Here is a 23,259-nt window from a genome sequence, read left to right as displayed (position 1 = left end):
TTGTCACAAACACTGAAACTCATTTCATGTACTTTCTTGAAGTACTTTTCTTCCCTTTGCAAGTTGGGTAAACTATTGTCTTTTCACATGATTGGCTATCTATAATGTGTAGAATCTTGTTTTGGTGGTTTCAAGAGTATATCTTTGTGAATATGATTTACTCTAACCATGTAAACATCTGTTGCACTCATTCGCAAAGTTTTAAGCATTGTTGCACAAGTGGCATCACAGTCGTCGCAAAACGTATCTTAAGTGTCACACTTGTCGTAGTTGGTCATAAAGTTGTTGCACAGAGGTTAATTCATTGTTCATGTGTCCTGAGTGATCTGTGTTGTTGTGTCATCAAGTGTTCTAAGTGTGAGATCATAGTCGAAGTCTTATCATTGTTCACATCAATCTAACTGGTCTTACACTTAGCCATTTCTTAGAATCCTTTCCTACCAAGCAACTTGGCTTCACGTAGCCTCCCTGAACTGCACATTGTGCAGTTTCAATACTCTAGTTGTGAGATTTCCCCTTGGAGCTGCATAGTGCACAGTTCTTGCCTTCTAGGATCCTGCACTGCGCATTTTCTAGGCTCAAGCTTTGGCCTAGGCCTCCTAAATTGCGCAATCATTTCTCTCATCTTGGCCCTAACTGTGCACTACACAATCATAAGCCTCAAGCTCATTACCTGAGCCTCTGAACTTCAAAAACTCATAATTTCCCAGCCTCCTTGGTCTCCTGGAACTATGCAGTATGTTCACTCAATGTCCATTGCCTCAGCCTACCTTACTATCTTCCAGAACTACGCAGATTTATCCCTTAGTCCAACCTGAAATATGCACTACGCAGTCTCAAGGCTCAAGCCTCAGCCCTAATATCTTGAACTACACAATTGCGTAGTCATCTGGGCTCATATGTCCTCCAAAACTATGGAATAGGTTGATCCAGTGCCTGTCCCCTCGGCCTATCATCTTGAGCTCCCAGACTCTGCAATTTTTTTTCCACAGCCCAACATGAACTATGCATTGTAGAGTCTCAAGGCTCAAGCTCCACTCTTGATTTCCTGAGTTGCGCGATTACGTAGTTACTGAGCCTCTTTCCTAGCCTGTCACCCGATTCAGGCTCAGTCAATGGGTCAGAGTGCACCATCTTAGACTAGGGGATTTTTAGACTGATGTGATATCGTCATGAGTGAATTGCAGATATAGGTAAATTACCATGCTATGGCGAGATGATGAAGAAAGAGATGAACAAAGGAAACATGCTTAAAGACACTCTTGTAGCTGAACATGCAAGTTGATCGATCACAAGAAATAAAAGGGACATCAGTTTGCGATTTCAACTCAAGACTTAAGATCATTGAAGATTCCTTATCGCCAAGTCATACAGAGGCGAAACGAAGAGCATTCCCTAGTAGAAACTCACCCCACAACAACCATAGTGGCTTGAAACTACCACATCATCAAGCAATCCATGTCAACAGTGTCATGTCATGAGTTGTTATATGCCACATCATCATTATGTATCATGTAAATGGTATTCAAAATGTACTGTAAAGTGGAAGTCAAAATGACACACATGGAATATAAAGAGACATGCAATTTGACAATTCATAGGAAGTCAAACAGTCATGAGGGTAGTCAGAGAGACATAAGGAAGGGGAAGTATCACCCCTTGGTTATATATACCCCCTCATTGTATGAGCAAAGGACTTTTCACCTTGGCTCCTACCACAAGGCATCAGAGAGATAAGCTAGTTCTTTTGAGGAGCGAGGAGTGGCTCAAATGCTCCACGATTGGAGCCAGTGGTGTTCATTGTATACATGTGTCTTGGAAATTTTACTTAATAACATAAGCCTTCCTAGCCGACACGTTCTTCATGCATGAATTATGGATGTTTGTAAGACTATTTTGTGAATGTTTGTAATTCATGTTTGCTTTCATCTATGCTAAGGTAGTTGAACTATTTCGGTTATTTTGGTACTTATCATATTGAGAATGTGTTACAATTTATATTATCATTGTCGCATCCTCGTGCACTATTCTATTGGATATTAAACATATCTTCCTCATTATATTTTTTTCAATGATCGGCACATCTCTCTGGACTATTCCACTTGATGTTGTATGAACCGTTCTTGTTCGTGTGTGTTTCTACTAGGGTGGTACTACTACCTCTCTCTTAGAGGCTCACTTTTCCTCCCCTCCACAGTGAAAGAACTTTGAAACACATATGATCAAACACTCATCAGGCACACTCCCCATGATTTTTGAAGGCACAACGCATTCCAGTCTATTGCTAACAGTTAGAGCCAAGGAAAATCTATAAGAATACATGAAAACCAAGCTGATATTTCAGATGGGTCTCCTACTCCAAACAGTGTGAGATCTAATTGGGACTTCACATCAGGGAGGCCCCTTGGTTGAAGGATTTACAACACGGTCAACATTTACTTAAAATACAATTTTTCACATTGTGTTTGTATAATACTTATTAACAAAATCCCCAAATATGCTTAATATACACTAAGGATTGAAGCTACGATAAGGATCTGATCTAGGTGGATATTGGTGGCCACCCACCAATTCCACTTGGACCCCCACCATTGATTCTTTCAGTTTTTCAGTTTCCTTAATTGTAGCATAGTTTACTATTTTTAGCAGTTTTTCAGGTCCTAAACTTCCGGAGCCATTTTGAGGCCCTAAACGACGTTTTTTTGGAAATCTATCGCCAACAATTTTTTGTCAAAAATCATATTTTCCGTCGTATTCCTCGGGGAGATCTTTCCAATGGGTTATCATGCACGTCAAATGGAGATAATATGACCAAGTCGCAACCCCGAGAAGTTGGCTATCCAACTCACCCCAACGGGGCCCATAAACTCTTAGTGTTACATCTCCTTGGGTTAGGGTTTTGGTTGTTTATGGTTTGCTCTTATTGTTCAATAATAAAATGGCCCTTGAGCCTCATTGTAAGGTAGTTCAGAGGCATGTAGCCAACACATCTCTTCTCAGAGATAAGCTAACATCGCTCAAGCTAGTTTATTTCCATTTCTGTTTGTAAGAATAAAACAATATTCTCCATTAATGAAATGAAGTATTATTTCTTTTGTATCTATGTATTTTTGTTTATTTCTGTACTTTATTGTGTTCCTGTTTGAATCCAGATTAGTGGTATCAGAGCGGTCTGCTCTTTTTCTATTTTTCCTTGCATGTCCCCAATGAGGTCGGGATATAAGGAGTTAGGGCTTGAACTGGTCGAACCTTTGCAAGACCAACCTCGCAAATCCCAATGGCCTCCCATGGTAGATGAAAATAAAGAAGAGGGGACAGGAGATCCTATCAAAATCTTGCTCGAAGAGGCCCTCGAGCGACAAAGGAACATGATGATGGACAACTTTTCCCAGATCCTTCAGTGGCTACCCAGGGGCGACACATCTACTTCCAACAGCTACTCTGGAAGCACCACACCCTTTAAGGTACAAGTTAACTTTGACATTCCCATATTTGAGGGTCAGATAGATGTAGACGCTGTAGATAAATGGTTAAATCTGCTAGAAGGGTATTTTTCTGTTCATGATTTTTCCGGCCGGGAAAAGATTACTTTTGCTCTTCTCAAAGCCTCCCCCCACGTTAAGGACTGGTGGGAAACCTACTGCGAGCAGAAGGATGAAAGTACAGCCTCACTGTTTTCAGCCGCACCCACTTGGAATTCATTCCAGGCTGCCATCAAGGAGTAGTACTACCCTGTCGGAAGCTATGAGGATCAATACATAAAGTGGACCACGCTGCGGCAGGGAAGGGACCAAGACGTTCTAGATTTTACCAATATTTTTCATACCCTTCCCACAAAGTTGGGTATCAAGGATTCAGAGCAGCATGTGGTACTCAAATATTATGGCTGTCTGCATAGGTACATCCAGGACAAAATAGAATTCCTGAACATCTCCCTGCTCGGCACGGTATACCGATATGCCGTCAAGATCGAGCAAAAGTTTAAATAGAAGAAGCAAGACTTTGGAACTATGAATCTAAAGTAGGGGAAAGGTGCCCCCAAACTGGAGAACAAAGGACAAAGCCAATGCGGGGTGGACCAGGACAACCCGCCAAAGCCGCAAGAAAAGAATAGCACCACGAAGCCGAAAAAGGACGCGAGAAAGTGGTGTGAGTTCTATAAGAGCTCCACTCACAACACAAGTGAGTATCGGGCCAAGCAGTCACTGGTGGTCGAGCTAAAGGCTTCAGAATCAGATGCATGTTCCGACTCTGAGTCAGAACCCGACAAGGGGAATGACAAAGGGAAGCAGATTATCGATGTGGAGTCCAACACCACTGTTGCCACCACGAAGATTGAGAAGGAGGTACCCAAAGATCCAGAGGAGGAGGAGCACCTCTTCCACTCCCAGATGTGGGTAAAGGGCTCCCCACTACAGTTCATTGTCGACAGTGGGAGCCAAAAGAAACTCATTTCGGCAGAGGTTGTGAAGCAGCTGGGCTTACTAACCACAACACATCCACATCCGTACACCATCGAGTGCCTTCACCAAGGACGGGATATTCGCGTGAGCCAGCAGTGTCGCCTTCCATACAACATCAAGCCCTTCACGGATGAGGTATTGTGTGACGTTGCTCCCCTTGATGTTCGTGATGTATTATTAGGCCAACCATACTTGTGGAATCAGCATGTTGTGTATGAATCAAGGCCTCATGTGGTTATTGTTACTTTGGGAAATAAGTTGTGCAGGATACCGGAGGTAGCACCACCTATGGCCATTTCTTTGGTTACTGCAAAACAATGCAGTAAGCTCATTTCGAAAATAGGGAAAAAAAATTTCTTGATGATATGCCCTCAAGGAAAGAAGAAGATGGTGGCCACGACCTCCAGACAAGGTCCCTCCACACGACAACTACAGATGGACAAGGTCTTGGAGGAGTACAAGGACATCTTCACCTCCCCCATAGGGGTTCATCTACAATGTCAGGTCAAGCACTCCATCGACCTGACCCCAGGTGCGCTGCTGCCCAATGGACCAATCTATTGGCGCTCTGTTCTGGAGAACGATGAAATCAAAAGGTAGATTCAGGAATTGCTATAGAAAGGGCACATCCGACCGAGTTCATCACCCTGTGGGAGCCGGATCGTGTTGGTACAGAAGAAGGACGGGACTTGGAGACTCTGTATTGACTATCGGGTGCTAACAAGATCACTGTCTGGAATAGGTACTTGATCCCACGGATTGATGACCTTCTATACCAACTGAAGGGTGAAAAATATTTTAGTAAGATCGATTTGAAGTTAGGATATCACTAGGTACCAATCGAACCCTCCGATGTGTCGAAGACTGCCTTCAAAGCTAAGGAGGGCCTTTTCGAATGGTTGTTTATGCCTTTCGGGTTGACAAATGCTCCTGCAACCTTCATGAGGCTAATGGATGGCATCTTGCAGCCATTCACCAACTCATTTGTAGTGGTATACTTAGATGACATCCTGATCTTCAGCCAGAGTTGGGAAGAGCACCTCCACCACATCCGACAGGTTCTCCAAACACTGCGGCAACACAAGTTATGCGCCAATTTGGAGAAATGCACTTTTGGAATGACCCAGGTTCAGTCTCTGGGGTACATTATTGATGAATGGGGGGTGCATGTGGATCCAAGTCATTCGGGATTGGCCATCTCCAACCACTCTGACAGAGCTCCGCATATTTTTGGGTCTCGCCAACTTCTACTGCAGGTTCGTGTTGGGATTTTCTCATATCACTTGGCCCTTGAGTCAAGTCACCAAGGGAGGAGCGAAAGCAAAATTCTTTTGGTCTAAACCTTAACAAAAGGCATTCACAAAGTTGAAACATCGCCTCTACTCACCACGAGTGCTCGTATTACTAGACTTGCAACAACCATTTGAGATCGAGATAGATGCCCCTGACTATGCTATTGGGGCAGTCCTTACTCAACATGGGCATCCAATGGCATATCACAGTGAGACACTTTCAGATACAGTCCAGAAGTATCCCACTTTTGACAAAGAGATGTATTCCATTATGCAGGCCTGCCGATAATGGAAGAATTACATTTTGGGGAAGGAAACAGTCATCCAAAAAGACCACCAACCCCTGTAGTTCATATAGACCCAAGGGAAGTTGCAGAATGAACGCCATCAGAAGTGGTCAACATACCTGTAACAGTTCCATTTGAATATCAAGTATAAGAAGGGAAACACCAATAATGTTGCAGATTGCCTTAGTCGACCACGGATCATGGCATTAACCATCGTGTTCAACTCTTGTGTGCACGAGACTTCTGGTTGGCCACTTCTCTATGAAAGCGACCCATAATTTAGCCACACATACCAGACACTCTTGGAGGGTCAACATCTTCCATATTTTCACCTCTAAGATGCCCTGTTATGCCACCTGGGTCACCTTTGTGTTCCTTCAAGCGAGCATGCGAAGATGATTTGGGAAGCACACTACAGTCGAGCTGCTGGGCATTTTGGGGTCGAGAAAATGGTGGCAGTACTGCAGAAGTATTTCTACTGGCCAAATCTTCGACAGGATGTCGAGAAGTACATCAGATCCTCCACTGCCTGTGCCATTTCTAAATCGACCATCAAGAAGCAAGGCCTATATATGCCACTGCCTACCCCTAGTCAACCTTGGGAATCCATCTCCATGGACTACATGTCGGACCTTCCTTATACTAAGCATGGAAATGACTGTGTTTTTGTGGTTGTCGACAGGTTCTCGAAGATGGCCATTATGGTGGCCTGTAAGAAGAATATCACGATAGAAGCCACTACTAAACTCTTCTTTGAATGAGTGTGGGTACACTTTCAGATCCTAAAGTCTATCGTCTCAGATCAGGACATCAGGTTCCTCAGTACATTTTGGTCCAGTCTTTGGTCGATGCTGCACACCAAACTCACTAAGTCCACAACCTTCCATCCCCAAACTGATGGCTAGACAGAGGTTGTCAATAGGATGATCGTACATATTCTGCACATGTACAACTCAAAGCATCCACGCACATGGGATGAGATCCTCCCCTATGTTCAGCACAACTATAACCAGGTTCTCCATAGCTCGACTGGCCACAACCCTTTTCAGGTGGGCTTGGGATTCCAACCACTATGTCCCATTGATGTGGCCATGCCATTTGTAGCTACTCAAGTAGATTCGGCTCATGTCTAGTCCGAAACAGATAAGGAAAACAAATTCATTGAGCACATCCAACATATTTGCTAGCAGGTCCATGACATTTTGGAGAAATCAAATTCCAAGTACAAGCAATGATATGGTCAACATCAGGTGCCACACAAGTTTCAGGTGGGCGACAAAGTCTGGTTGCATTTGCAAAAAGAACGCCTTACCGGAGCCTATAGGAAACTCAGACCACTCTGATATGGTCCTTACACCATTACCAAGGTTGTGGGGGACAATTCATTTGAGCTCAACATTACCCCATTCCTTGGCCTGCACCCAGTGTTCAATGTGGACCGCCTTCAGCCATACTTTCCACCATTACTAGACACATCTGACATTGCAAAACAACTCACACCAACAGAGTTAAATCTAGATTTCATGGAACAAGCTGCAATTGATCGAATCATGGACATGCAGGTCAAGCACACTCTCCAGTAGAAGATCCAACTATATCGAATTGTCAAAGCAGGCCAACTCCTTCACTAGGGCAAGTGGCTCACCAAGGACCGAGTTTAGCATAAGTTTCCTCATCTCATGGAGGAACTCAACGCAATGGGGAGACCATTGCTTCCTAAGGGGGGAGAAATGATCCAGGTGGATATTGGTGGCCACCCGCCAATTCCACTTGCATCCCCACCATTGTTTCTTTCAGTTTTTTAGTTTCCTTTGTAGCACAGTTTACTATTTTTAGCAGTTTTTCGGGTCCTAAACTTCCGGAGCCGTTTTGAGGCCCTAAACAACATTTTTTTAAAATCTACCACCAATGATTTTGTTTCTAAAATCATCTTTTCTGTTGTATTCCTTGGGGAGATATTTCCAATGGGTTATCATGTGTATCAAACGGAGATAATATGACCAAGTCGCGACCCCGGGAAGTTGGCTATCCAACTCACCCCAACAGGGCCCATAAACTCTTGGTGTTACATCTCCTCGGGTTAGGGTTTTGGTTGTTTAAGGTTTGCTCTTATTGTTCAATAATAAAAAGGCCCTTGACCTCATTTTAAGGCAGTTCAGAGGCATGTAGCCGACACATCTCTTCTCAGAGATAAGCTACCATTGCCCCAGTTTGTTTATTTCCATTTTTGTTTGTAATAATATTTCAGTATTTACCATTAATGAAATGAAGTATTATTTCTACTGCATCTCTGTATTTGTGTTTATTTTTGTACTTTATTGCGTTCTTGTTTGAATCTAGATCAGGCTTTGCCACCACGCTTTTCCATTTTCTTACATCATGATGAATGTGCCAATACAAAATCTACATCACATTGTGTAGGCTTGTAATATTATATAGACAAGCTATAGGACATGAAACTATTATCATGAATTTGTATAATGTGTGAAAATTGGCCAGAAGAATCATAACCCATTTAAAAATAAATAAATAAATAAATAAATAAATATTGCATTGCCTCTATTTGTAGTCTTTGTTGTGCTCATAAGCTTCTATTTAGCTTAATCAAAACTTGAGCTTGCTTTCTCAATATTTTGTTGGATTTCACAATTATACCAAGAGGTGGGTTGAATCAATATCACGACAATTTATGTTTTTAATGCCATTCAAACATCATAAATCATCAATTGAACAAGTAACACAACATATACATCGAAACTCTTAAGAGAGAACCACAAAACATCTTTATATGAAAGATCCTATAGGAACCAACCTATTATTACACCAATTTTTAAGAACCAATCTATATCAAAAACCAATCCCCTCTACTGCGTTTTAGGCATCAACCTATAGAGGCATTGATTCCCGTTGTTACATTGTAGGCAACAACATAATGAGAACACCAATCCCCCCAACTATTTCATAAGCACCAACTTACAAGAGACACCAATTCCTCCTCTGCGTTGTGAGCACCAACCTATACGAGACACCAATCCCCACTATTGTTTTATAGGAATTGTTGTAGTAGAATCTTGTAAGGTCAAAATTTCAAAGATATTCTTAATCCTAGTATGGGACCAAATTTAAAAAGGTGTTTTTTCATATAATGGACATTTGGAAAACAATGTGCCTGATTGCTGAAATCCTGTGGTTAAAGTGTGACTATAATCAACACTACGAGTGAAGGGAAATGTAGCCCTTGACGTTTCTCAAATTATTCTTTATCCATTAAATGAATTGGCTACCACTGATATTACAAAAAATGCTTTATTTATTCTTTAGAATAGTTGCATCAGGAAAGTATATTTGGTTGTAAGGTGCCGACCTATCCAAACAGCTTGCACAACAAAGGAATTACGAGAGATTCTTGGTATATGAGTGAAAGTACACCTAAAGGAAGTAGATTTAGTCATCTCATCATTGGATGAGGAAGAAAAAAAAGGTTTATATGAGCTCTTTTACAAGGCTACCAAATCAAAGCCTTGTCGAGAATTCTCAACCCATGATTGTGACATTCACTTTGTTTTCTTTAGAAAGTCAGAAATATTTTTATTCTTAATTGGCCAAAGAAACGTGGTTGGAATACACTTAAAAATACTTTTTAAAAGGCAATGTACTGAATTCCAAAGTTTCGGTCTTGATGAAGAGTGAATTAATTCATTGGACTCCTATTTGATAAGGTCAAAAGAGAGAATAGAAGGGAATCAAATAATGAAGTAAGGAAAAGAATATGCACATGAAAGAACAAGCAAAAAGGAAACATATAAGAAGTCATGCTTATCTGAAACAACTCTCAATTCCAATGCAAACGACCCTTTCAAAGAATCACAGGAAAATGGAGTTAAGCTCGCTCCTCATTTCCAAGTTATAAATGATAATATCGTCATTGATGAAGAGAGCCTTGTATTTTCCCATTGTGTGTTGAATGCGAATGATACTGAAACATATTGCAGAATTTCAATTAAGTGATTATTCTTTTTTTGTTTGTAGCCATATATATGAATTGGGACTCGAGAGTGTAGTGTTGGTGTTGAGTGGGATTTGTGAACATCATACTCGTATGGCCAGAGATTGTGGATTATGCTTCCAAGTTCCATCAACACTCTAAATGTTAAAAGGTTGAAAGGTTCTCAGAGTGAATGTTGAGTTTAGGCCACCAATCATATAAAACACAAGTTTCCTCCATTAAGAATTGGAAAATCAACATTAGAATTTTGTTATTCGACATTTGGGCCATTAGAGAAATTTTGAGGGAAAAGATGGGCTTGAAAACAAAAATGTACAAACAAAATAGATTTTATAAGATCCAATAGAATTGAAGATGATGATGTCAACCTTGGAGGATAATTCACCATTTTTGGAGTAAAATGGCAAAATGATAAAAAAATAAATAAACAAATGAAAAAACTACTTTTTCAACTTGTATTTTCAACTTATCTCCCTAATATTTTACTCAAATTTCGAGTGGGAGCACTCGTTTGACACAATTTAATTTTTCATCCAAGTAGTACCCATGTTAACTGCTTTCGATGGAGCCCAATACACAAAAAATGTGATATACATGAAAAACTTGATTGCAAACACATTTTTTCATGTCTTTCTCATGTTTTGTGTAGCAAGATCCATCAAAAGTATTTAACATGGGTACTCCTTGAATGTGAAATTAAATTTCACATCCAACAAGTGCTCCCACTCAAAATTTGAGTAAAATGGTTGGAAGATAAGTTGAAAAAAGTTGAAAAAGTAGTTTTTCTTTGTTCACTCCAAAATTTGATGAACTAATCTAATATTATTTTATTATTTCCACTATAATTTTATAATTTTTCTTACGAGGCCTATTTTAGACCTCACAATTTCTCTTATGTTATTTGTAAATTTCCAGACTTTTATGATAAATTATTGCTTAAAGAATTTTTGATCAAGATTAGTATGGTTTTATTGCAAGGCGCAATTGGGTTTGTTGAAGGTTGAAAGGTACATCTGAAATCAGTAAAATTTGATAGTGCCCAAAGACAGTAAATATTTGAAATATAAAAAATGAATTCAAGTGTAGCCTTCCTTTGTGATAGTAAGCACCACATCTATTGTGTTGGACAAGGATCACTGAAAATTTGTTTCAATAGTCTTGGCATCATTATCTCCTATGGATCGTAATTGCACTAAAATATCAAATTAGCAGGCTTATGGTTTTCCAGGTTTCTGCCTCACGCAAGTATTAGAACAATCAATGGTGTAAATTGGTTGATATTTAGATGTTAACCCAAATCAAGGTAAGCGACGTCCCTCCCTGGAACTTAAATTGGGGATCCCATTACATTGGCAGTATCGCGACACTAGAATATACATCTAGAATTTAATGCGACACCCCTTCCCATCATTTTTGAGACTGGAAAAGGGGGTTTCGTAGAGAGGTTTTTGGTTTTCTTAAAACCTCCCGAGGTTTTTTACCTGTATCACGACAACTAGGGCCCACATAAGATCGTCCACCTAATAAACAACATGGCTTTATATATATTTACGATGGCATGGTTAAAAAGTTCAAAGTGCATTTTGTAAATGTCCATAAAAGGAGTGGGGCGTTGATTCTTTAAAAGCGAATTTTATATATATATTTACGCCGTAAGGCGTTTCCCTTTGAAATGAATTTCCCCAGCCGCTGCCGTGTTCTATTGTTGACCGTGGATTTGTGGTGTTAGATGATTGAACGAAGTGTGATCGTTGATCCAACACTGATCCAAAACTGAATGGTTAATGAGGAAGCGGGACTGACGCACCACCAACGAGCCATTTGTTTTGCAGCTGACATGTGCTTGGCTCGCACTGCCAACAAGGGCTCTGCCTGGACTCGAGCTCTGAACCTCTGCCTCACGCGCAAAAAAAATACCATCATGATGATGAAGCAGAAGAAATCCTCCCTCATAACGTTGGCAAGAAAAATGAAATCGGCATCTTTCCATCGAAAATTTTGTATTAATGTTGATCTTGAAACAGGCGGCCAGATCATGGTGCCATTGACAGAAGACTCCGGACTCTACAGAAGATTGTTCCTGACAGCAAGAAAATTGAAGTTCATACACTTTTTCAGGAGACCGCCGACTATATTTTGAATCTTCAAATGCAAGTTCAAGGTTTGGTTGCAGGTTTCTACACTGCGAATTCTGCAGGTCGTGTGGTCGAGTCCGCCTCGCTACAGGACCGATCAGCATCCTGCATTGCACAGGTCTGATATGGTATATACGTGAGCTTGCTTGCTTGTCTGTGTAATTTTAACTATGCAGTGTATATATGAAGGCAACGAGGATGTAGCTGGTTGTTACCTCAGAATGTTTCTCACTGTATGGTATGGTTGTATAAGGCCGATAAATTTACTCTCTGTAAAGGTACTGCTCCTATTTCTTAATACCTAAAAGGGGTGAGGATTAAATATGGAAAAATGGCCTGCTATTTTACTGAACACCACACAAAGAAGAGTATTGAAATATGGAAAGAAAAGGATCTGAGACGAGCAGAGAAAGAGGAGCGCAGAAGAGCTAGAGGCAGACAGAGAAGTCAATCAACATTGTTAGAGTGGCTCGCCGTTGTTGTTCCATGAATGACGCCGAAGAATAAAACTGGCTCCCACATAGAACACCAATTTTTTCAGTCTGCCTCTTGTCCTCCTCAGCCCTTATGACAACACGTCAACCCTTATATATAAAGGTGCGACGATGTTTACACTGCAAACTGCATATTGATTTTCACATTTGTGTGTTTTTGAAATTTGTACTTTGTGCTCGTAGAAGCGATATATTCTATAAGATGTGTACTTCGTGCTCATAGAAGTGAGGAATCTGCTTAACGCTGTTTTTTTCCAAGTTTGTTTATTGGAATGTTTCAATAGATACATGTGAATCTAATTTGGTATCTATTTATCAATAGATACATGTGAATCTAATTTGGGATGTATTTATTAGGAGATCAAAAATAGGGTTTATAGATGTATTTTTTTTTAATTTTATTTATATTGGATTTTTTTTTGTAATGAGAATTTTTGTATTAAAAAAAAATTGCTACTGGAACATGATGCTAAAGTAGTATATAGGAATGAAGGTTACAATTTTTGTATTAAAAAAATTGTTATTAGAACATGTTGTTAAAAATTCTTCAATAAATGTAAAAGGAAGAGGACAAAAAAACCATACTTTTCTTGACAAAAAGAGAGCAGGGGATTCAAGACTAGATCTACTGAAAATTAAATACATTGTTTTTTGAGTACATGAATAGATTCTTACAAATTGCTTGCACAAGGTAATATAAAAATAAAACATCTCTAGAATTTAAGTGAAACCATCTTTTTACTAGATCTGTAGGAAGATCAAGACACCAGATTTTGGAGATTTCTTACTTTGATATTTTCTATATTTTATTAATGGTTAATAACATTGATTAATTTTTAGAACATTTGAAAAAAAAAGATTACATATTTTTCTTCTTTACTTCTTACTTCTTTTCTAAAAGACTATTTTTGTCCTTTCCTTAGGTGAAACCTCTTCCTCAACAGGTGAATTGATGATCTCTGATTGCACTAGATCTGGAACTGCCTGATCAAAATGGGATATTGAATTAATCATTCAACCTTGACTTCCGCTTCTGTAGGGTGCAGAATTCTAAATCTATTTCTAGAGGGAGAATGGAATTGCATGATCGAAATGGGGTATTGAATTAATCATTCAACCTTGACCTCTGCTTCTGTAGAGTGCAAAATTCCAAATTTATTACTGGAGGGAGAATGTTGGTGAGACTCAAATCTATTAGAATGAGGCCTTTTGTGTTTCCTTGGAATTTGTTTGAATGTTCATTGCTATTTATTAATTTTAAAATAATTTGAGAAGATGACGATGAAATAGAAAGAAGTTGAGATATTATAGTATTTGGAAAAAATTTTGTAAAACACATACTTATCGCAAAAATTACATTTGAAAGGAACTTGCTCATAATCTAGAACCTGAAGATGACTTGGACCCTCCAAGTCAACTAAATTACCTTTGGGAGTTTTGCAAAATACATTTCAACACAAATTTTGGCATGCTAGAAGTTGTATTCCTTGGACTGTAAACTAGTAATATAGCAGGTCAAATTACTTTCAGGAGTTTTTCAAAATACATTTCTAACACAAATTTTGGCACATGAGAAGTTGTATTCCTTAGAATGTAAACTAGTAATATAGCGGGCCAATTTGTCGATAGATTTAAAAATACCCAAAAAAAAGGGGAAGATATGAAAGGGGGAAGATATGACAATTTGATCCCAGCAGGTGTAGAAAATTTCTATGTTAGGATTAAAATTCAAAGTCAAATAGATGAGAAACATTTTCCTGGAGTCTATTAAGTAAGGCTCAGATCTGAAGATCAGATCTCTGTCCTCACATTCAACAATAAAATCATGATATCACAATAAAAGCATGATACTTTTTCCACAGTACAGAGTACCAATGAGTTCATGATCTACCTAATTGTTAGAAATCCGTTCTAAAATAGAAGTGTAATTAGGGCAAAGGCGGATAACCTTACCCCTCAACCCTTTTTTCCTTGAGAATTTTAACATTCTCATTGACCGCAGAAGAAAATTCCAAATTAAGAGAAGGAATTGTGTCGGCTCCTTTTACAAAGCTACTTAGGTGAATCAATAAACCATGGGGCAGTCAAAGACCACCCAGCAAAGAACTCTTTAAATCAACAACTCTGATTTGCGGGCGAATTCTTAAAACTCGGCCATCAACCAGTAAGGACACGGTAGAAAATACAAATCAACAAAAATGAAACTCGCAAACATAATAAATCCTCAGTCATGAGAAAGGAGTCCTGGAATGAGCGGAAGGCGGCAACTGAGCTAGCAAACGGAAATTGCAAATTCCTGCAGCAGCTGAGGGCGACGGCTAGGATTATCCTAGCCGCTCTGTCGGGCTCTTTTTTTCATTTTTTGGTAAAGGTGCTTATCAAATCCTCCCTAGGTTAACATGGATGTATTCTAATGGATTTTAATGATGTAGTTGGAACTATAATTAACTTTTTTCTGTGCAATAAGTAAAATGAGAAAAGTAAGCGTCTTCATATGGCCACCTTGTTGAAGCGAGCGCAAGTAGAAGAATCCTTTAACAAGACTCGTTGATTAACCTATCGGGCTATTCATTTTTCCCCTTTAATCACATCAACGAACTTTCTCCATAAACTTGTCGCCTTTAAGAGATTTCTGAGCAGAATTTCGCCCTTTTTTTTAATAATTTAAATTTAAAAGAATGACAGTTATAGATGAAAATGAAAACAATTGCACCCTGCTGCTCATAGAATCTTTTTATTGAAAAATTGTTATGCCCAGCTTACTCATACCTATTCCTATAGACTTGGCGTGTATATTGCCTAAAATACTTGTTTAACCAAAAAGCTACCACAACATAACTAGTACAAAAGATTACAGAGAATTTGGCCCTCGAGGAGCTTCTTCATTCGTGCCAACGTAAGAGTCTGCACCGCATGCTTGACTGAGCTCATATTCACATCAAATGAGTCCATTTATTGGCCTCGAACAAGGCAAACTCTGCAGATGTCTTGTAGGGGTGCTGAATCTCTAAAGTCTCTCCTTCGCACATGTTGGACCGAAATGAGAAGAGGTCTGAAGATTTTCCGTAATTCGGTGACCAGAGTATACAGGAAACCCAATTTGTCTCCACCCGCTTATATTTCCTCTTGTGAGCATGCATACAAGCTCCAAAAACATGCTCCCATTCATTAGATGCCAACATTTGGATGGCAGATTCAATTGCACACTGATCCCTAACACAGCTTTCTGCCGTTGCTTTGTATTTCCAATCTCCCTGCCATCTGGTCCATTTGCAGGATGCATTTGCCAATTCGCATTGAGCCTTATAAACATCGCATTCACACAGGACACCACACCCTGCTAGACTGGAAATGAACCATGATGGCACCTAAGTCACAACAACACTGAGATAGTTCTTCTTCAACCTGTGACCCCTAGAGTGCAATCTAAAACTGATGCCCTTTGCTGGCTGAATCAATAATGTAATGACTGGTGAATTCACCAGACTTCTAGCTTGCTTGACAGAGATCATCAATGCAAAACCCCAAACTCCTAATATCAGAGGAATCTGACTTGAAGGGCTAGCTAATACAATAAACCCAACACCCAAGAACTGGGCAATAAAACCACATGCAACAGTCTTCCTCATTATTATACAGTTAATAAATCCTATTGTTAGTGAGTATGAATGTTGAAGTAAAGGTCTCTGCAGTGGCTTTAACTCCCATTTCTCACTTGCGTACTTGAACTAACAGTCTAACACTTGGGGCAACAAGACGTACTTGTGTATATAGTAAGGTTATATCATGGGACGGGAGAGAAGGCTGAGCAGCCCTCGCTGCTGTTTATATGAAATACTCTTCTTAAAATGACCGACGTACTTGTGTATATAGTAAGGTTATATCATGGGACGGGAGAGAAGGCTGAGCAGCCCTCGCTGCCGTTTATATGAAATACTCTTCTTAAAATGACCCCCAAATTAGTCCCCAACTCCGCCCTTGAATTGAGACCCCCATATTGGCCCCGAAACGTTTATATCAATGTGGAAAAAGTCAAAGTTGGAATTGCGACAAGGGTCCAAAAGTTTATATCAATGTGGAAAAAGTCGAAGGCGGAATTACGTCAAGGGTCCAAAAGTTTATATCAATGTGGAAAAAGATCAATGTGGAAAAAGTCGAAGTCGGAATTATCAACGTGGAAAAAGTCGAAGTCGGAATTACAGCAAGGGTCCAAAAGTTGAAAAACTCGTTAAAAAAGTCGGCAAAATTAAAAAAACACAAAAATATTCAATTTTTTTTTTTTAACATCTAGAGTATTCACAACATCAAATAAATGCATTTCCACATAAACATGTAAAGAAAGCTAATATATAATATGTATATGAAGTCTAGTGCTACATCACATATCAAAATAGTAAATCAACTCATGAATCTTGAGTTTTGTCCACGTCTCAACTCTTAAGACAACAGACTTTTTGGGTCAACTCCCGATAAAATCGGGCATATAACGAATAAATCGCGATTTTTTTGTTTCTGAAAAAGTCTGCAAAAAATCGGAGGATTAAATAGTTTTGTTGAAAAAATCGCAATTTTAGAATTTAATCCTGATTTTTTGCAGACTTTTTCCACATTAATTACTTTATATGAAATCTGCGATTGAATTGAGGGTTTGGCCCTTGAATCTGTGATTGAATGGAGAGTTCTTAGGGCCTGAAAGACTTCAATTTTGATAATATTTTTCTTTCTCGGATGAGAACTGTGTATAGGAATTTTAAAAATCTCCTATCATTGCTTGAACTCTATGAATGAGTTGATCAAGACATTTTCTTGTGGAGACATTCGACAATGCAAATTTCAAATTACAATGGTGGAATCCCCACCATTGTTACACACGTTATTTCCCCAAAAATCTCCTATCATTGCTTGAACTCTATGAATGAGTGTAGCAAGACTCGCTTGAACTCTACAAGACGAATTTCTTGTGGAGACATTGGACAATGCAGATTTCAAATTACTATGGTGGAACCACTGTAACACATTTTATTCGCGCTGCCCTAAGCAGTTCAAGGCCTTGATAAACTGCCAGTTCCTCTTTCTCACCATTTGTGGCATGACTAAGCCTCTAGGCATAATCAAGTCCCTGATTTTAATTGATCCAATGTGATCACTGCCACCCCTGCTTCCTCTGTACAGACTTTTAGTCTTTCCAAATGGTTAGTAGTTCACTTCGACTCCTTATAACTCAGTTTTAGTCAACTAACCAGAAACAATTTACTCTCTTACTCCAAAATTTAATTAATTTTATTAATTATATGCAGAAGTAACAAATTTGTATGTTTTGATGTTTTGTATTCTTCTCCTAATTTTTAGGTCACCTTAGTATAGATTCGAAATAGTGACCATAGAGTAAACACGAATAGCTCTGTCATATATGTGTAGGTTTCACGTTTTGTGAGAGTGCCCAATCTACTGTTGCTTTTTATTTGGGATTGAATGCAAAACTATAATTTGAAATATTTGTCACAGTTAATACTATAATCCTTTTGTATCATGGTTAAGAATCTTAATATAAGGTGTTGCATAATTAAGAAAATTAACATAAGATTTTGAGGACTGATCTGCAATTGGAGAATGGGGCATCCAATTGGCCAAGGGAAAAAGTATTAATCTATCTGCTACTAGTCGCAGGATAGCTAGTTATATGCGAACAACGAAATTTTAAGTTAATCCTACATTTTAGAGCAGAGTTGTCAAACGGAAGTTTGCGGGGTCTGTTAAAGTCGAGTGTTGTTCTTGCCCCACCATTGTTTGATTTTGCCAAGTGACATGTTTTCTGATTCCTTAAGTAATCGCAACTTCTCTTATTTTTACTGTGTTGTGCTGTCTTAAATTTGTACCATTCAGTACGGTTCCATATGTCACAAAAATGTGTATTTTTACTGTGTTCTCTTGTTTTAAATGTGTACTATTCAGTACATTTCCATATATCGCAAACACAGCTGACAGCAAAAAGGTCTAGATTTGTGTAGATCTTCTAATTTCAGACTAATTTCTGAACTGTAATTAGGAATTTTGCAACGATGTTTATATTATCATGCACCTCCTACACATCAAATCTAAGGTCAATATTTATATTATCAAGCACCAAGAATGGTGAAGATTACGACAGTCTATTTTGAGGTTTCCGATACAGTCCAATTTACCCATTGTAATCTCATTATGATAACAATTAGCCAGAAGTTTAGTCCTAAAACCCAGTACGACAAAGCTTAAGTTTGTCCAATAATGATTGTACATACTGGGAAAAGAACACTACTGCCTACCAGCCTTGTTGGTTTCTTAAAACTGAATAAATACCCAAATATCGTTGAATCTTATTTGGAAACTGATTGATGCTTTGGTAGGAATTTGGAAGTCTTTCTTTACACTAGTGACGCACCAGGGATGAGCTGGTTGGAAATTTGAATATGTTTGCTTGCTGGCACCTGAAGGCAAGGTCTGGAGTTATTTTCCCTTTGGTGATAGTAGTTAATATTGTTTGCACATATTCCCATGAGTGATATCAGAATTACTATTGTTTACATCCTTTTTGATTGCTATCACCTGAAGGCAAGGTTGGAGTTCTTTTCCCCTCGGTGATGGCAGTTTTAATATTGTTTTACATGCCTTCCCTGTCAGTAATGGTAGATTTATTCATCCTTCGGCTAGGGATTGAAGATCTATCCTGCTCCATAGTACTCACTTTGAATGGGGAGATACATGAACCTTGTACCTCATAAACTTAACCAATTAATGACTCTGTGGTGATCAAATTCTGGTAAGCCTCTAACATAGGGTGGATTCTGGACTCTGGAAAACATATGTATGCATGCTTTATACATTTACCATTACTTCCAATGCTTCTATGGCTTCTTTGCTTAATAAATGTCATTTTGACCATCCTTAGGGAGAACTTAGCACTTAATTTTAATAAAACGTGTAATTTATAATTTGGATTTTTGGGTTTATATGGAGGATATATCCTAAAAATACTAAAATGGTAACACTTTCTAAACTCTTCAACACTTTCCAAACACTTCAACTTTTGGCTCTCATGGACTTGAGTATACAATTCACACAATGTTGCATGTTGTCAGCTAAGTTTGCAGGTTGATACATGTTTGGTGATCTAGTTGCAGGTTTTTTTGAAGTTTTACATCTTTTTATCCTTTTTTTTCAAAAGAAAATACTTCGCGGAAAACCTTCTAAGTTCTAAGTACTTTCCTATGATCTGTGAATGGTAAATGAGGTAAACATTGATCCTGATTCTGGAGTGATTCTGGAGCGTAATATAAAGAGGATCAAGAAAGTCGAACTTGTAACCTCTCAAATTTGGGAAAAGATCTCATGTCTGGTTCATCTTGAACTAACCCCTGAGGCTCTACATTCTTCTACTCATAAAGCAAACATTCACAAATTTAGCTTTTTAGGTTTTTCAATTTTCATATCTTCATTTTTTGGTTTATCAATTTATGTTAAACTGCTCTCATTGTGTTTCATCATTTTTTTTTCTATTTGTCAGTGTAGCATGAATTTGGTAAACCTTTCCACTTGACTAAATAGAGTTTATAAATTGATGGACGTGTAATTGGTCATTCAACGTTGCCTTGGTTCATCATTTGACCTTGTGTTAGATATCTAAATGTTTGAAACATTGAAATTTTAAGTGATGTATATCGATGATTGCCTTGTCATTAGAATTTTACATGGTTCAATTTTCTTTTGCTTTTAAGTTTTAACTTATCTCTTTTGTTTTTGACTTTACTTTGTTGCAGAAACCTTTAGGAAATCGCTCCTCTTAGATGTACCATCACTTACTTTAATGGGAATACCTTTTTATTTTTATGAAAGGCTACCTATTTATTGTGCTTGAACTATTTGACACCTTTGCTGACCTATTCATATTAGTAATTCCACTAAGTTCACAAATCTGGACGATAAGGAGGGGTGGTTTTCTTGTACTTTGTTGACACCAGTTAAATTTCATTTTGTCTATATGCTCTCCAGAATTTATCTGCAACATGTTTTCAGAACTTTATTTACCATGTTTGTTGTACCATCGATTTGCAAATGGGAAAAAATGTACCAATCACTTTGAAAGGAAATATACTTATCACTTGTAATTGTTTTGTGCACTCCATGCAAATGCACATTATCCTTGACCGAAGAAAACGAGTCATTACCTGTATGTTTTGAGATCGTTCCGATATAAAATTTTCGAAGATTTCCAACAAACATTTGTCTCCTATTTAAATGGGTGGTTGAAATTATTTTATGCAACACTCCCCTTTAATTACAAAAAACAAAAATTTAAACTAAGATATTTTCTGGTCCGAGTCTAAGCTATGCTTACAATTTAATTTTTTTTTTTTTACATCAGTTGGATTTCCTTTTCTTTTCTTCATTTCTTTAGGTTTGTCTTTTTGTTGTAAGCTTCAGATTTCAGTGTCTTTATTGGCTGGTGAAATTGTTCGATTGTTCCAAGTTGTCCATGCATGTCCTCTATTTCTTCAAAAATTGCCTTTTATGTAAACGACTACCACATGTCACCTTGCATAGCTTGCTCTTCATCAATTTGTTCCAAAATAAATCATAAAAATATTTTGTCTCTCAAGGACACTATTGCATGGAAATTTCATTAACATTTTTATTTTCTACAACATCCATGTTGCCTTCAACATTCATTGTTGCAACTTCTATGAAAACATCATTAACACATGGTGTTTCAAGCCATGTTTCAAGAAGTTTTAGTGTGAGAGATTCTCAATGAATACATCAACCTCTTTTTCAATGAAGATAAGTTATTGTAGCATATGCCGCTAATCAATGCCAATGGCATGTCCGTGTTTATTTCAAAATGATTTAATGTATCTAACATCATCCACAATATAATCTGAAAGATAACTCATCGATCATAACAAACCATAGCAGCTAGATTCTTTTAATGTCTTAAAAAAAACCAATGGATGCAACTTTGCGAGAGAAAAATGGCATTGCCACAGTAATATAAATCATAGCAGAGATCTTCATTCATATATATATATATATATATATATATATATATATATATATATATATATATATATATATATATATAATGAGTATGTACTATAGAGATTTATTTATCTCAATGATAACTTGACAAAAGAGTAAAATATTTAAAATAGAGCATGGACTATAGAAAGTAATATAAATCATAGCATAGATCTTCATTCATATATATATATATATATATATATAAATAACGAGTATGTACTATAGAGATTTATTTATCTCAATGATAACTTGAGATTCTTGAGATTCTTATCCCACACTGCATACGATTTCAGTGTATGTAAATGAAAAATTAATAGATCAATTTAATCTTAATTTTGACGGATTTGATTACCTATTCTTCTCCACTCTATGCTATTCTTCCCCACTCTATGCCTTACGGCGTTTCCTTTGCAACATAAGGTGCAAATGCTAGTTATATAGTTTTGTAACCGCAAGTGAATTAGTTTTGGTAACTAATTATTGTATAGTTAGTCTTGGGAAGGGAATAAAAGTATAAAATGAACATTTTTTAAAGTTTCGGTTGCTGATAATTGAACAGTGATGTAATGTTGAAATATCTCGGAAATTTTCTCAATAAAGGCCAGTTTAATTCCAACTTTGGGAGAGTTGCAACACTGTTTTTCATTCTATGTGTTTAACATTTCAATATATGTTTTCTTCTACTGGCATGGGTATATGTAGTAGCAGTGTTATTTAATCATGATTATAAATTTACACACATCGTTGTTTGTCATTAATGGTACTCATATTATTGACTTAAATCCATTAATGGGCGCTCCATCACTCCATAAATTCATTCATATTTCTTTCCCTTTTCATTACTTTCTTTTTATAGGGTTAAGGATGAGATTCCTTATCTCTTTAATTTAAAGCTCTGCAACCTTCAGTGACATGATAATTTTGGTTGTAAGTGATGGATTTTGAATTAGAGTTGTTCATCACATTTTATCCAAACTCAACTTCGACTAGTGTTTAAAAATTTACATCAATTTTAGTAAGCGTCCTCATCTAACGTCCCTAAATTCCATATGAAAAAACTTTTAATTTACACTATATTTATGTCACAATTTGATACCAAATCATAGTATTGCTCAAATTAAATATAAAGAAATGATAAAACTACTTTACGGTTCTCATAAGTTTTTACTATCAATCTCTTTGTCTAATTACTATCAATCTCTTTCTCTAACTTCAAGAGAATCCTTTCCTTCTCTAAAGAACCTATATACCTAACCTATATACTTTCCACATACACTTTTGAAACCTAACATTAGCGAAATTTATTTACCTAGCCTTGTAATGATGTCATATATATATATATAGTCCCATAACGAATCCACACTTTCAATATCAATAATGTTATGGTAAAATATGGTTTATATCTACCACCTCATGGTATTCAAACTTTTTCAACCTATACATATATAGAATATTAACACATGGAATTGTCCAATCTCCTTTCCTTTGAATGAACTCATTCTATATATAGATCAACAATCATATAACA

This window comes from Pinus tabuliformis, chromosome 1_1 (assembly GCF_031772625.1).
Source record: "Pinus tabuliformis cultivar Carrire ecotype Pingquan chromosome 1_1, CPIR1, whole genome shotgun sequence".
NCBI classification, from domain to species: Eukaryota; Viridiplantae; Streptophyta; class Pinopsida; order Pinales; family Pinaceae; genus Pinus; species Pinus tabuliformis.
The sequence above is the reverse complement of the archived record's forward strand: the minus strand, read 5'-3'. Positions refer to the sequence as shown.